Consider the following 16758-nt stretch of genomic DNA (forward strand, 5'->3'; position numbering starts at 1 on the left):
TTTTTCTTATTTTAAAATTGAAATAGCACTTAACCAGCTATGCTAATGTGAAGACTGAATGATAGTTATACTTTTAAAGTAATTACTAGATTTCTGGCAAAGTAAGTGATGCTATTATTATTACCCCCAAGCTTGCTTCTGCTAATGGAACCCCCTTTCAGGCAATCAATCAAGAGAGAAAACTTGGAATTAGCCTACAGTTCTCCTTTTACTTTATCATCCTCAGCATACACTCAGTTACCATGTCCCATCACTCTCAAGACTGCAGTACTTCAGAACCATAAAATTCCTCACTTTGATTATCAGAAAAGATCTCCGTTGATCTTGTTTCTGGTATTTCATACAACTTAAATGCAAAATTGTTTTAAAAACAATTTTTAAAGGAAAAAAATTGCTACCTTTCTGCTTTGAAAAAAAAAACAGTTAATATTATAGCTAGTTCATATGTTATATACACAAAAATATAACTGGCTAATATTAAGTAGGTACAATATACCTCATACTACATAGCTCATAGCTCTCATAGCAAACCTAAAAGTTGAGTATTTTTTACCTCTGATCTAGTCATAAAAGGACTGAGAACCAGAAAGTTTGAGTAATTGCATAAGGCTGTCATAACTAGGGAATATCAGTTAAATTTGGAACTAGTGCAGAAACCAAACCTATTTGGTACATGAAACACACGCTGCCTCCTCACTGTCAAGATAAAAATCTAAGGGATCTGGCAAACCTAAAAATCTCTCCTGATCTGTCTTCTTACCTATCTCTTCAGAATCACTTTTCCTGAGAGCATCCAATGTGCCTATTACACTGATTTAGCTCTGTACTTTCAGCCTTGAATGAGGCGTTCTTTCTTAAGACTCTGTGCCGTACTTAACAAATGCAACTCTCCCTGTCTAAGACTTTCTTTCTCAGCTTTTGTCTGTTCAATTTCAGAAACACTTCTCTGATGTGCAGAACTGTTGGTGGGTTTGTAAATTGGTACAGCCACTAAAAATAGTTCTGCCATAAGGTCTACCAAATCCACTGCCAGATATACATCTGAAGGGGGAAAAAAAAAAAAACTCATTTGAAAACATATACGTACCCCAATGTTTGTAGCAGCGCTATTTACAATAGCCAAGATATGAAAGAAACCCATTGCCAAATACAGATGAATGGATAAAGAAGATGTTAAATACACACACACACACACACACACACACACACATACACACAGATAGAAAGCACAGTACTACTCAGTCAAAGAAACAAATGAAATTCTATTTGCAACAATGTGAATGGATCTAGAGAATATCTTGTCTAGTGAAACGTCAGACAGAGAAAGATATACTCTATATTATCATGTATATGCAGGATATAAAAAATAAAACAAATGAATGTGTCTAACAAAATGGAAACAGATCCACAGAGAATGGGGAGGAGTGGGATGGGGGTAGGGGATTAAGAGGAACAAACTACTGTATACAAAATAAATAAACCAAAAGATAAATTATAGAATACAAGGAAACGTAACCATTATTTTGTAATGTTTAAAGAAAGTATAATCTATAAAAATACCGAGTCACTATGTTGTACATCTGAAACTAATAAATTATTGTAAATCAACTTTGCTTTAATTAAACAAATAAATTTAAAAAAATACATAATTGAGAAAAAAGGCTCCTCAGACCACTCCATGTTCTATATGGGAGTTATGGGCAATACTTTCATAAGTTCAGTTCAGTCACTCAGTTGTGTCCAACTCTTTGCGAGCTCATGAATCACAGCACGGCAGGTCTCCCTGTCCATCACCAACTCCCGGAGTTCACTCAAACTCATATCCATCGAGTCAGTGATGCCATCCAGCCATCTCATCCTCTGTTGTCCCCTTTTCCTCCTGCTCCCAATCCTTCCCAGCAGCAGGGTCTTTTTCAATGAGTCAACTCTTCGCATGAGGTGGCCAACGTATTGGAGTTTCAGCTTTAGCATCAGTCCTTCCAAAGAAATCCCAGGACTGATCTCCTTTAGGATGGACTGGCTGGATCTCCTTGCAGTCCAAGGGACTCTCAAGAGTCTTCCCCAACACCACAGTTCAAAAGCATCAATTCTTCAGAACTCAGCTTTCTTCACAGTCCAACTCTCACATCCATACATGACCACTGGAAAAACCATAGCCTTGACTAGACAGACCTTTGTTGGCAAAGTAATATCTCTGCTTTTCAATATACTGTCTAGGTTAATCATATCTTTCCTTCCAAGACGTAAGCGCCTTTTAATTTCATGGTTGCAATCACCATCTGCAGTGATTTTGGAGCCCCCTAAAATAAAGTCTCCCACTGTTTCCACTGTTTCCCCATCTATTTCCCATGAAGTGGTGGGACCAGATGCCATGATCTTCGTTTTCTGAATGTTGAGCTTTAAGCCAACTTTTTCACTCTCCTCTTTCACTTTCATCAAGAGACTTTTGAGTTCCTCTTCACTTTCTGCCATAAGGGTGGTGTCATCTGCATATCTGAGGTTGATATTTCTCCTGGCAATCTTGATTCCAGCTTGTGCTTCTTCCAGCCCAGCGTTTCTCATGATGTACTCTGCATATAAGTTAAATAAGCAGGATGACAATATACAACCTTGACATACTCCTTTTCCTATTTGGAACCAGTCTGTTGCTCCATGTCCAGTTCTAACTGTTGCTTCCTGACCTACATATAGGTTTCTCAAGGGGCAGGTCAGGTGATCTCATAGTCTCATCTCTTTCAGAATTTTCCACAGTTTATTGTGATCCACACAGACAAAGGCTTTGGCATAGTCAAGAAAGCAGAAATATATGTTTTCCTGGAACTCTCTTGCTTTTTCAATGATCCAGCAGATGTTGGCAATTTGATGTCTGGTTCCTCTGCCTTTTCTAAAACCAGCTTGAACATCTGGAAGTTCACAGTTCACATATTGCTGAAGCCTGGTTTGGAGAATTTTGAGCATTACTTTACTAACATGTGAGATGACTGCAATTTGCGGTAGTTTGAGCATTCTTTGGCATTGCCTTTCTTTGGGATTGGAATGAAAACTGACCTTTTCCAGTCCTGTGGCCACTGCTGAGTTTTCCAAATTTGTAGGCATTTTGAGTGTAGCACTTTCACAGCATCATCTTTCAGGATTTGAAATAGCTCAACTGGAATTCCATCACCTCCACTAGCTTTGTTTGTAGTGGTACTTTCTAAGGCCCACTTCACTTTACATTCCAGGATGTCTGGCTCTAGGTCAGTGATCACATCATCATGGTCTACTGCGGGAGCTAGTGTGAGGAACTCCACCCGTGACAAATGTCATGAGGAAGGAGGCTCGGCATATGCAAAGGCAGGATCCAGCCTCAGGAGTCCCCCTGGAAATTCTTGAGCATCTACCCCCAAACCAGAGTCTGCCTACTTTACTGCTTTGTGCTCTCACCTACACCTCTGACTTTACGGGGGGCTGTCCCCCACTACCTCTCTCTGAAAAAAAGAGTTAACTTACAGCTCCAGTTAATAAAGTTTCTGGGCGTGATGAGTGTTTCAACCTACAGAATCCTTTGGAAGTCCTCTAGCCTGCCTGAATAGGTTCTTCCAACCACATGTGATTGTTCACAGCCTCCCAACCGTGAGAGGCATGAGATGTTCTAAACTGTCTAAATATAGATTCCTTTGAGCAGTTAAAAGATTGATTAGAAATTGTATTGGTAAGGGTATTTCACTTGTTGGGCCAATGTTTGCTGCTAAGTTTCCATATCCCTTACCTACTGTGTCCCTGGGAGTGTATTGATTAATATAATTGGTGTATAGAAATTTAAGTAGTAGCTTTAATGTTTGTAACCTTGGACCCTTGAGTTAATTCTTTTCTTGTTATAGCCCACCACACCTTTGCCCTATAGGAATGCAACTTTATCTAATGCTTTTGGAGGGAGGCACCTGACTTTAGAATAATCACCTTTAGAGAAAAATAAGTTTTCTGAAGAAAGGATCATAAAATGTTAACAGGCCTCTGGGCCAGAAGATGATGTAAATCACCTAAACTTTTGCATATGATAAGTTTGCAGGAAGAAAGCCTGGCTTACTGCTGACTCTACCCCATCCCCCATTATCCTCTATACACAACTTAAGGTATAAAAACTACTTTGGAAAATAAAGTGCGGGCCTTGTTCACCGAAGCTTGGTCTCCCAGTGTCGTTCTTTCTCTCACCTTCTGGCTGAATTCCCATCTGGAGAGTGGAGGCTCGTCAAGCCTACTAATTTTGCCTGGGCTTCTAAGATCTGACAGGGGAGGCCTTAGTGTCTCCTCTCCTTCAGGAGAATGGGAGGACACCGATAGCCTACATAGGTGATGCAAATTCCTTGTCTTGGAACTTTATTCGCTTTCCACGTAAACCAAGTTATTCAGCCTTTTTTCTCCACTGAATTTTCTCACTGAGCTATCCTTATTTAACCACTCTTTATATCTTTAATTCTATCGTATCCTGATCACCGAAGTCATCTCTCCTTTGAATTCCCTGGATCCACCTGGGCTGGACCCCTGCAGTCTACATCAATTGATACGTACGTAAAGGTTGATAAATATGTGAGTGAACAGATAGATGAATATATTAGAGCTAATTATTTTGTTCAAAATATTTGTATCTTTTAAATCTTTTCTAATTCTTCTGTCAGACTCTGGGATTTATTAACATCCTTCATTCTGATTACTATTTATAAAATCCTCTGGTTTTTTCCTTTGAGTATGATAAAATTTTTGATTGTGATATAAATGTTTATGACCATTATAATTTATTTATTGATTGTGTTTAGTATTGTTCTTTAATATTAAATTCTATTTTCTATTCAGTTCAGTTCAGTCACTCAGTCGTGTCCGACTCTTTGCAAACCAAAGAACTGTGGCACACCAGGCCTCCCTGTCCATCACCAACTCCTGGAGTTTACCCTAACCCATGTCCATCAAGTTGGTGATGCCATCCAAACATCTCTTTTTCTGTTGTCCCCTTTTCCTCCTGCCCTCAATCTTTCCCAGCATCAGGGACTTTTCCAAACAGTCAGCTCTTCACATCAGGTAGCCAAAGTATTGGAGTTTCAGCTTCAGTATCAGTCCTTCCAAAGAACACTCAGGACTGATCTCCTTTAGAATGGACTGGTTCTATCTCCTTGCAGTCTAGGGACTCTCAGGAGTCTTCGCCAACATCACTGTTCAAAAGCATCAACTCTTTGGCACTCAGCTTTCTTTATAGTCCAACTCTCACATCCATACATCACTACTGGAAAAATGATAGCCTGGACTAGATGGACCTCTGTTGGCAAACTAATGTCTCTGCTTTTGAATATGCTATCTAGGTTGGTCATAACTTTCCTTCCAAGGAGTAAGCGTCTTTCAATTTCATGGCTGCACTCACCATCTGCAGTGATTTTGGAGCCCCAAAAAATAAAATCTGACACTGTTTCCACTGTTTTCCCATCTATTTCCCATGAAGTGGTGGGACGGGATGCCATGATCTTTGTTTTCTGAATGTTGAGTTTTAAGCTAACTTTTTCACTCTCCTCTTTCACTTTCATCAAGAGGCGCTTTAGTTCTTCACTTTCTGCTATAAGGGTGGTGTCATCTGCATATCTGAGGTTGTTGATATTTCTCCCAGCAATCTTGATTCCAGCTTGTGCTTCCTCCAGCCCAGCGTTTCTCATGATGTACTCTGCATATAAGTTAAATAAGCAGGATGACAATATACAGCCTTGATATACTCCTTTTCCTCTTTGGAACCAGTCTGTTGTTCCATGTCCAGTTCTAACTGTTGCTTCCTGACCTGCATATAGGTTTCTCAAGAGGCAGGTCAGGTGATCTGGTATTTCCATATCTTTCAGAATTTTCCACAGTTTATTGTGATCCACACAGACAAAGGCTTTGGCATAGTCAATAAAGCAGAAATAGATGTTTTTCTGGAACTCTCTTGCTTTTTTGATGATCCAGCGGATGTTGGCAATTTGATCTTTGGTTCCTCTGCCTTTTCTAAAACCAGCTTGAACATCAGGAAGTTCACGGTTTACGTACTGCTGAAGCCTGGCTTGGAGAATTTTAAGCATTACTTTACTAGCATGTGAGATGAGTGCAATTGTGTGGTAGTTTGAGCATTCTTTGGCATTGCCTTTCTTTGGGATTGGAATGAAAACTGACCTTTTCCAGTCCTGTGGCCACTGCTGAGTTTTCCAAATTTGTAGGCATATTGAGTGTAACACTTTCACAGCATCATCTTTCAGGATTTGAAATAGCTCAAATGGAATTCGATCACCTACATTAGCTTTGTTCGTAGTGATGCTTTCTAAGGCCCACTTGACTTCACATTCCAGGATGCCTGGCTCTAGGTGAGTGATCACTCCATGGTGATTATCTGGGTTGTGAAGATCTTTTGTGTATAGTTCTTCTGTGTATTCTTGGCACCCTGGCTTAATATTTTCTGCTTCTGTTAGGTCCCTACGATTTCTGTCCTTTATTGAGCCCATCTTTGCATGAAATGCTCCCTTGGTATCTCTAATTTTCTTGAAGAGATCTCTGATCTTTCCCATTCTATTGTTTTCCTCTATTTGTTTGCCTTGATCGCTGAGGAAGGCTTTCTTATCTCTCCTTGGAATTCTTTTGAACTCTGCATTCAAATGTGTATATCTTTCCTTTTCTCCTTTGCTTTTCACTCTCTTCTTTTCACAGCTATTTGTAAGGCCTCCTCAGACAACTATTTTGCTTTTTTGTATTCCTTTTTCTTGGGGATGGTCTTGATCCCTGTTTCTTGTACAATGTCCATAGTTCATCAGGCACTCTGTCTATCAGATCTAGTCCCTTAAATCTATTTCTCACTTCCACTGTACAGTCATAAGGGATTTGATTTAGGTCATATCTGAATGGTCTGGTCCCATCACTTCATGGGAAATAGATGGGGAAACAGTGGAAACAGTGTCAGACTTTATTTTTCTGGGCTCCAAAATCACTGCAGATGGTGACTGCAGCCATAAAATTAAAAGACGCTTACTCCTTGGAAGGAAAGTTATGACCAACCTAGATAGCATATTCAAAAGCAGAGACATTACTTTGCCAACAAAGATCCATCTAGTCCAGGCTACGGTTTTTCCAGTGGTCATGTATGGATGTGAGAGTTGGACTGTGAAGAAAGCTCAGCACCGAAGAATTAATGCTTTTGAACTGTGGTGTTGGAGAAGACTCTTGAGAGTGCCTTGGACTGCAAAGAGATCCAACCAGTCCATTCTGAAGAAGATCAGCCCTGGGATTTCCTTGGAAGGAATGATGCTAAAGCTGAAACTCCAATACTTTGGCCACCTCATGTGAAGAGTTGACTCATTGGAAAAGACTCTGATGCTGGGAGGGATTGGGGGCAGAAGGAAAAGGGACAACAGAGGATGAGATGGCTGGATGGCATCACTGACTGGATGGACGTGAGTTTGAGTGAACTCTGGGAGATGGTGATGGACAGGGAAGCCTGGTGTGCTGCTATTCATGGGTTTGCAAAGAGTCGGACACAACTGAGCAACTGATCTAATCTGATCTTATCTGAAGGGTCTAGTGGTTTTCCCCACTTTCTTCAATTCACTCTGAATTTGGCAATAAGGAGTTCATGATCTGGGCCACAGTCAGCTCCCAGTCTTGTTTTTGCTGACTGTAGAGTTTCTCCATCTTTGCCTGCAAAGGATATAATCAATCTGATTTTGACATTGACCATCTGGTGATGTCCATGTGTAGAATCTTCTCTTGTGTTGTTGGAAGAGTGTGTTTGCTATGACTGGTGTGTTATTTGTTGATTTCATCTTTTGGAATCAATCCCTTAATTTTTGACTTTTGCTTGTTAAATAATTATCATCTAAAAATTCAACTTAGGAAGTTGCTTTTGGAGGAAATTAGCTCAATATAGGAATTATGAAAACTTAAGAAATGGAATTTAATTTTATTTTGATTTTCTGTTTACTGTATTTTCTAGGTTTTGTTTCCTCTTTGTTATTTTATTTTTGTGAAATTATTATTTTCTGAATTCTTTTATCCCAATCCTTATTAATTTAAAAGTACACATTATTTCAACTGGTTCAAAATTAGATTTTATCATGAGTAGATTTAAATCAGTTTTTTCATTTAATATTCAAAGATTAATTAATAACTATGAATTCCCAAGTAATCACTTTATTCATCCACTTAATTCAACATATGAGGAAATGCTTAGCATTGCATGAAAACTTTGACTAATATTGAATACTACTTCCCTCAGTGCTGAAGGCAGAATATTAAGAAATTTGCTCCATTTATTTTATTAAACATAGGAAAAGTAGATAAGACTTATGCTTCTAGCCAAGATGGAATTAAAAGAAGTAGCTTTAACCTCTCATCTGAAACAAAGGAAAGATCAAAAATACATTTTAAAAAGTGGTTTTAAGACATTGGACCTCTTGAAATGAAAATCAGTGATCTCTGAGATGGAGTAAAAAAGTTAGATGAGGCCCTCTTGCCCCTTATGCTCCAGTTTATTGCCTGGTGATAATTTTCAGACCATAATGCAGCAACAGGAATTCAGTTCACATCAGACCATCTCCCTAAATTGAAGTCACAGAACTTGGAGTTTGAAGAAGCCAAGATAGTTAAGAATTTGCAGGATAGAGTACTGAAAATGAAAGAAACATACTGAGGGAATTTCAGAGGTCTAGAAAAGGTGTCAAGTCTATCAGCTGGGTACTGATAAATTCATTTGTGTGGGAAAATCAACGAGGGCTAGAAAAATAACCACTGAAAGAATTAGATGTAACCCTGATAACATAAGTCTGTATTTTTTTTTTTTTAACCATCAGGAAGAGTGAAAACCTCATAGTTCATGAAGTGTTAGATGGCCTTTGAAGAATGGCTTTGCCTCAGTAATAGGGAAAATTAGCCCTTGTCAAAATGCTGTTCTTGGTCTGACAAGGTCAAAAGGGATGAAAACTTTTCCCAAGTAACTTAGCAGTATCTAAGCACAAAACTTAAGAATACAAACATACTCTAATCCAGCAAGATAAAATTCATAATATCTGGCAACCAATCAAATATTATCAGCCATGAAAATAAGCAGAAAAATGCAACTTAACAGGAAGAGAAACGTCAACAAATGAAAAAGGAACTACAAACTACACAGATGATAAATTTAGTGGACAGGATATTAGAATCATTATTGTGAATGTATTCTATATGGTAAGCATATACAAGTTAAAGGAAAGATTGAACACTGAGTAGAGATAGTAAATATATTTTCATCACAGAGCCAAATCAAACCTCTGGAAATAAAAATTATGATGTCTGAAATTAAAAAATGATAGATGAAATTAAAGTCAAATTAGAGATTATAGAATAAAATATTTATGAATTTGAAGATACAGAAATACAAATTATCAAATATGAAACACAAAGAAAATGAAGAAAATTGAACAAAGTATTAAAAACCTATGGAATAAGTTTATGTGGCCTAATATATATGTACAACTGAAATACCAAAAAAAAAAAAAGGAAAGAAGAAACCATACACAAAGAAAATTTGAAGACATAGAAGGAAATGGAATCCACATAGAAAAACCTGAAGAAAGTTAAGAAGATTCATATCACAATTGATCACAGTGAGTTCACTGATAAAAATTTAAGGGTAGCAAGAGACAAGATACTTCACTAACAAAAGAACAACAAAATGATAGAAAATTTGTTGTCAGAGACAATGCAAGCTGAAAAAGTATTTCTTTAAAACACTAAAGAAAAAAAAAAAGCACACAACTCTTGAGCCAGTAAAATCAGGTTTCAAAAATAAAAAAGTAGCGATTTTTTTTACATTAAAACAAAAGCTCAAAGAATTTATAAATAGCACTTCACCACTGCAACAAAGATTCAAGGATGTTTTCAAGACAAAACAAGTGACACCTGATGGAAATTTGGAACTATTAAAAAATAGATATCCCAGAAATTATAAAAAATATGTTAATCTAAAAAATATTTCCGTTATGTAATACCTCTAAAAGATAATCGATTGCTTAGAGCAAAAATTGTAAGTATGTATAAAAATGTTTTCTACCATAATTAGGTATTAGATATATGAAAGTTGGTAAAGATCAAGGGGATTAAAGTTGATATATGGTGATGTGAGGTTCTTAAACCATGTGTAAAATGGTATAATATTTTAGAGGAGAAGGCAACGGCAACCCACTCCAGTACTCTTGCCGGGAAAATCCCATGGATGGAGGAGCCTGGTAGGCTGCAGTCCATTGGGTCTCGAAGAGTTGGACGCGACTGAGCGACTTCACTTTCACTTTTCACTTTCATGCATTGGAGAAGGAAATGGCAACCCACTCCAGTGTTCCTGCCTGGAGAATCCCAGGGATGGGGGAGCCTGGTGGGCTGCCGTCTATGGGGTCGCACGGAGTCGGACATGACTGAAGCGACTTAGTAGCAGCAGCAGCAGCAGCAGCAATAGTTAAATATATACACTGTAAACATTAAAGCAAACATTAAAAATTTAAAAAGTTGAAAGAAAGAAAGTGAAGTTGCTCAGTCGTGTCTGACTCTTTGGGGCCCCACGGACTGTAGCCTACCAGGCTCCTCTGTCCATGGGATTTTCCAGGCGAGAGTACTGGAATGCGTGGCCATTTTCTTCTCCCGGGGATCTTCCCAACCCAGGGGTCGAACCCAAGTCTCCTGCATTGCAAGCAGATGCTTTACCATCTGAGCCACCAGGGAAGTCTCCAAAAACTTAAGATGTAGCTAATAAACTAAATGATGGAAGTAAAAATCAAATCTTAAAATTTAACATTCAGTTGATACAAAAGAAGCCATACAAAGAGGAATAAAGATGAGATAGCTCAAGTAGAAAGCAAATGACAAAATGTGTAAATTCAAACATATCAATAATTACATAACTGTTAATGATAAAAAGAACTTTGTCAACTGTGTAGCAAAGAATTTACCTTCCATTGCAGATACAGAGAATGGATTTGGAATATTTAAAAGATGCAAGTACAAGTTCAAGTAGAAAGAAACTATTTTATTTTAAAAGGGACAGATGTATTCAGAATAGAAAAACATACCACATGGCTTTGATCTTATACATGAGCCATTTCTCTTACATTTCAGTTTCAATTTTAATTTCAGAGAAAAACATAATTGATTCTCAACGGAATTGGGAGGCAATTATGGCATAGCTCACAGACAATATTTTTGTAGTACCATCAATAGTTAAATGATGTATCCAGTTAGTGAAAGAAAATGAAAAGAAAAATAAGGCCATTTCAGAATAAAACCATATCCCCTTTATTTCATATTATCACTGTGACAATAATGTTAATGATCATGGGTAAGTACTGTTGACAGTCTACTTCCCAGTACCAATGTCTCAGATATATAATTAAATATTGTTATAGATGGTGCACATTTGAGAGTCTAATGCTAAAATGTTAAACACCAGCCTACTCATGGTACTTATTCATTTGATATTTTTATTTCAAATTATTGGGTGGAGAATGTGAAGGAGAAATTGACACAACTGGTGAAATTAGAAGCATACAACAATGGTGAAAATGTCAGTTTTCACTCCAATCCCAAAGAAAGGTAAGCCAAAGAATGTTCATACTACCATATAATTGAGCTCATTTCACATGTTAGCAAGGGAATGCTCAAAATCCTCCAAGCTAGGCTTCAATGGTATGTGAAGAAAGAACTTCCAGAAGTACAAGATGGACTTAGAAAAGGCAAAGGAACCAGAGAGCAAATTGCCAACATGCACTGGATCATAGAAAAAGCAAGAGAATTCCAGAAAAAAACATCTACTTCTGCTTCATTGACTCTAAAGCCTTGACTGTGTGGATCACAACAAACTGTGGAAAATTTCTGAAAATTTCTGAACCAGATCACTTTACTTGTCTCCTGAGAAACCTGTATGCAGGTCTAGAAGCAATAGTTAGAACCATACATGGAACAATGGATTGGATCCAAATTGGGAAAGGAGTGTGTCAAGGCTATGATTTAACTTCTATACAGAGGACATCATGCAAAATACAGGGTTGGATGACTCACAAGATGAAATCAAGACTTCCAGGAGAAATGCCAACAACCTCAGATATGTAGATAAGACTACTTGAATGGCAGAAAGCAAAGAGGAACTAAAGATACTCTTGATGAAGGTGAAATAGGAGAGTCAAAAATCTGGCTTAAAGCTTATCGTTCAAAAAACTAAGACCATGGCATCTGGTCCCATCACCTCATGGCAAATAAATGGGGAAAAATGGAAACAGTGACAGATTTTATTCTCTTGGACTCCAAAATCACTGTAGATGGTGACTGCAACCATGAAATAAATTAAAAAAAAAAAAAAAAAAAAAAACTTGCTCCTTGGACAAAAAGCTATGACAAACCTAGACAGCATATTAAAAGCAGGGACATCACTTTGCCAACAAATATCTGTATGGTCAAAGCTCTGGTTTCTCCAGTAGTCATGTACAGATGTGAGAGTTGGATCATAAAGAAGGTTGAGTGCCAAATAATTGATGCTTTGGAATTGTGGTGCTAGAGAAAACTCTTGAGAGTCCCTTGGAAAACAAGGAGATCAAACCATTCCATCCTAAAGGAAATCAACCCTGAATATTCACTGGAAGGCCTGATGCTGAAGCTGAAGCTGAAGCTCCAATACTTTGGCCACCTGACTTATTGGGAAAGACCCTGATTCCGGGAAAGAGTGAGGGCAGAAGGAGAAGGGGGAGACAACGGATGAGATGGTTGGATGGCATCACTGACTCAGTGGACATGAGTTTGAGAAAGCTCTGGTAGACAGTGAAGGACAGGGAAGCCTGGGATGCTGCAGCTCATGGGGTCGCAAAGAGTTGGACATGACTGAGCAACTGAACAACGACAAGAATAATAATGTTGAAAGTGATATTCTTGTCCAAGGTTGACATTTAAGTATCTGTTACAGGTATATTTCCTTTGAGGCTTCCCAGGTGGCTCAGTGGTAAAGCATCTGTTTGCCAATGCAGGAGATGCAAGTTCAACCCCTGGAGTGGGAAGAGTGCCTGGAGAAGGAAATGGCAACCCACTTCAGTATTCTTGCTTGGGAAATCCCATGGACAGAGGAGCCTGGCAGGTTACAGTCCATGGGGTCACAAAAGAGCTGGACACAGCTTAGCAACTGAAAGAACAACAACGTATTCCCTTTATTCACAGCGATATCCAGAGACTTTCTGTGACCCCCACTCATCCTGCCTCCTCCCTTTATCTATACTGTCAGTCTCCTTAGAATAGTGACCAACAATCTAACTCGCTGCATTCTAGCTTATGTCTCCATCACCTGAACTGGAAAATTGTCTCAGTAAAGTCAAGAGAAGCCTCTCCTTACCTCTAATTAGGAGCTGTAGCCCATTTTTATTTTGTTTTCCTTATTTAATCACACTTCATTTTTTTTTTTTTTTTTTGTTAACTGGCCCTACAGAGGTCTCTGTACTCAGTTTTAGAAACAAACAAACCTTATTCATTCTGATTATCCTCTGAGGCTCTACAGCCACTCTTTGTTTAATATTTACTTACTTTGTTAGTGAGTGAACCCCAGACATGTACCTTGAACTTTAGGTCTTCCTTCTTCATTTCACACTCTCTCACTAGAAAATGTCATTCACAGAAAATAAGCCCTCATATTTACAGCTATTGCTTTAGTTTCTGTACATTTGGCTCTGTCTTCCCAAGTTCCAGATCAACATTTTCATAGCTTACTGAGCAAATCCATCTAGAAGTTCCACAGATATGGCAGATTCAGCATATCTAAAATTAAATTTATTTTCTATTCAACTATACTTTTCTTGAAGGTCTCCTATCTAGTATAAAATCATTATCACTCAACCAAATGCATTAATCATCTCCGGCTCCTTTCCAACTACCGTAACCTCACACAATCAACAAAGACTTCTTACTTCCCAAGTGTCCTCTGTGTCTGTATCCCCTGTTGATTCCCCTCTGATATACCTTCACCCAAATGCTTCTCACTTCCCATTATGATACCAAAGTAATCATCCTTTTTTTCCCCCAAAGTAATTACCCATCCTTTTTTCCCCCAGTGTCTTCTTCCTTCATATCATTTTCTTCCTTTTTGCCAGAAAAATATTTTACCATATACACTTTATCCTATCATACACTGCACAAAACATATTTTATTATCTGTAGAGTAAGTTCAAGATCCATAGGTTATAATGAGTTATTTTTCAGATTCATCCTCTAGCGATTATTTCAAGTATATATTTCTGCATGTCTCCTCTTTTTACCTAAGTATATCATGCAGTGAGTGCCTTCCTCCTTTTACACATCTTCTTCCTTAAGAGATTCTTCCCTTCACCTGTTCCTGACAGATTTATGTAACCCTCATGTTCCATACAAAAATGTTCCCTCTTCCCTAGCTTGAAAGTTAAGATAGTCATTATAATTTATTTCTAATGTGTGTGCTTGGTACACAGTTCTATCAAATACTATGAATTCTATGATATAATTAGTATTTGTTAATGGCTGTTCCCTCTACCAGACCATGACTGGTTTGTGGAAAGATATCATTCCATGTCTGGAACATTACAGTTGTGAAATAAATATGTGTTGGTGAATAAACCAATGAGTGCTTTTATAAATGAAGAAGCATTGAATTTTGTAAATAAGTGAGAACCTCATTTCCCAGGGTCCCTTCTTTCTGTTATTAAAGGGAAGCTACCTTCTACCTTCCATAATCTTATTCAAGTCAATGATAACACCTTTTCATAAATTATCTTTTTTTTGGTTCAAAGTAATCTATATTTTAATTATTATATCTCTAAGGCTGAATTTGTAGCCTGTGTGGTGCAATTGCTGGGCAAAATTAAAAACATACAATTTTTTTCTTGAATTTTTTCCCCTAACATGCCTATTAAGCACTGGGACATGTATGCTGCTGCATCACTTCAGTAGTGTCTGACTCTGTGTGACCCCTCAGATGGCAGCCAACCAGGCTCCCCCATCCCTGGGATTCTACAGGTAAGAACATTGGAGTGGGTTGCCATTTCCTTCTCCAATGCATGAAAGTGAAAAGTGAAAGTGAAGTCATTCAGTTGTGTCCGACTCTTAGCAACCCCATGGACCCCAGCCTATCAGGCTCCTCTCCCATGGGACTCTCCAGGCAAGCGTACTGGAGTGGGGTGCCAAAGCCCATAAATGAAAAATTGTTGCCTACGAATTTGTAGTGTAACTTCTCTATAGGTTTCTATAGGCAGAAGAACATATTTGTTACATCAGCACATTTTCTGATCTTTAGAGCCAAGTATAAGCTTCTTTGTTTATGTTTCTATATGCTCAGCTATTGTCTTTGGTGTGTCTCGAACATATTTTATATGAGATTAGAGAGTAAAGGAGTCTTCAAGATATATACATACATACATATATATATTATATGTTGTATATCAGATCAGATCAGTTGCTCAGTCGTGTCTGACTCTTTGCGACCCCATGAATCACAGCATGCCATCTCCCTGTCCATCACTAACTCCCGAAGTTCACTCAGACTCATGTCCATCGAGTCAGTGATGCCATCCAGCCATCTCATCCTCTGTCGTCCCCTTCTCCTCCTGCCCCCAATCCCTCCCAGCATCAGAGTCTTTTCCAATGAGTCAGCTCTTCGCATGAGGTGGCCAAAGTACTGGAGTTTCAGCTTTAGCATCATTCCTTCCAAAGAACACCCAGGGCTGATCTTCTTCAGAATGGACTGGTTGGATCTCCTTGCAGTCCAAGGGACTCTCAAGCGTCTTCTCCAACACCACAGTTCAAAAGCATCAATTCTTCGGCGCTCAGCCTTCTTCACAGTCCAACTCTCACACCCATGCTTGACCACAGGAAAAACCATAGCCTTGACTAGACGAACCTCTGTTGGCAAAGTAATGTCTCTGCTTTTGAATATGCTATCTAGGTTGGTCATAACTTTCCTTCCAAGGAGTAAGCGTCTTTTAATTTCATGGCTGCACTCACCATCTGTAGTGACTTTGGAGCCCAGAAAAATAGTCTGACACTGTTTCCACTGTTTCCCCATCTATTTCTCATGAAGTGGTGGGACTGGATGCCATGATCTTCGTTTTCTGAATGTTGAGCTTTAAGCCAACTTTTTCACTCTCCTCTTTCACTTTCATCAAGAGGCTTTTGAGTTCCTCTTCACTTTCTGCCATAAGGGTGGTGTCATCTGCATATCTGAGGTTATTGATATTTCTCCCGGCAATCTTGATTCCAGCTTGTGTTTCTTCCAGTCCAGTGTTTCTCATGATGTACTCTGCATATAATTTAAATAAACAGGGTGACAATATACAGCCTTGACGAACTCCTTTTCCTATTTGGAACCAGTCTGTTGTTCCATGTCCAGTTCTAACTGTTGCTTCCTGACCTGCATACAAATTTCTCAAGAGGCAGATCAGGTGGTCTGGTATTCCCATCTCTTTCAGAATTTTCCACAGTTTATTGTGATCCACACAGTCAAAGGCTTTGGCATAGTCAATAAAGCAGAAATCGATGCTTTTCTGGAACTCTCTTGCTTTTTCCATGATCCAGAGGATGTTGGCAATTTGATCTCTGGTTCCCCTGCCTTTTCTAAAACCAGCTTGAACATCTGGAAGTTCATGGTTCATATTGCTGAAGCCTGGCTTGGAGAATTTTGAGCATTACTTTCCTAGCATGTGAGATGAGTGCAATTGTGCAGTCGTTTGAGCATTCTTTGGCATTGCCATTCTT

This window comes from Bos indicus x Bos taurus, chromosome 7 (genome assembly GCF_003369695.1).
Source record: "Bos indicus x Bos taurus breed Angus x Brahman F1 hybrid chromosome 7, Bos_hybrid_MaternalHap_v2.0, whole genome shotgun sequence".
NCBI classification, from domain to species: Eukaryota; Metazoa; Chordata; class Mammalia; order Artiodactyla; family Bovidae; genus Bos; species Bos indicus x Bos taurus.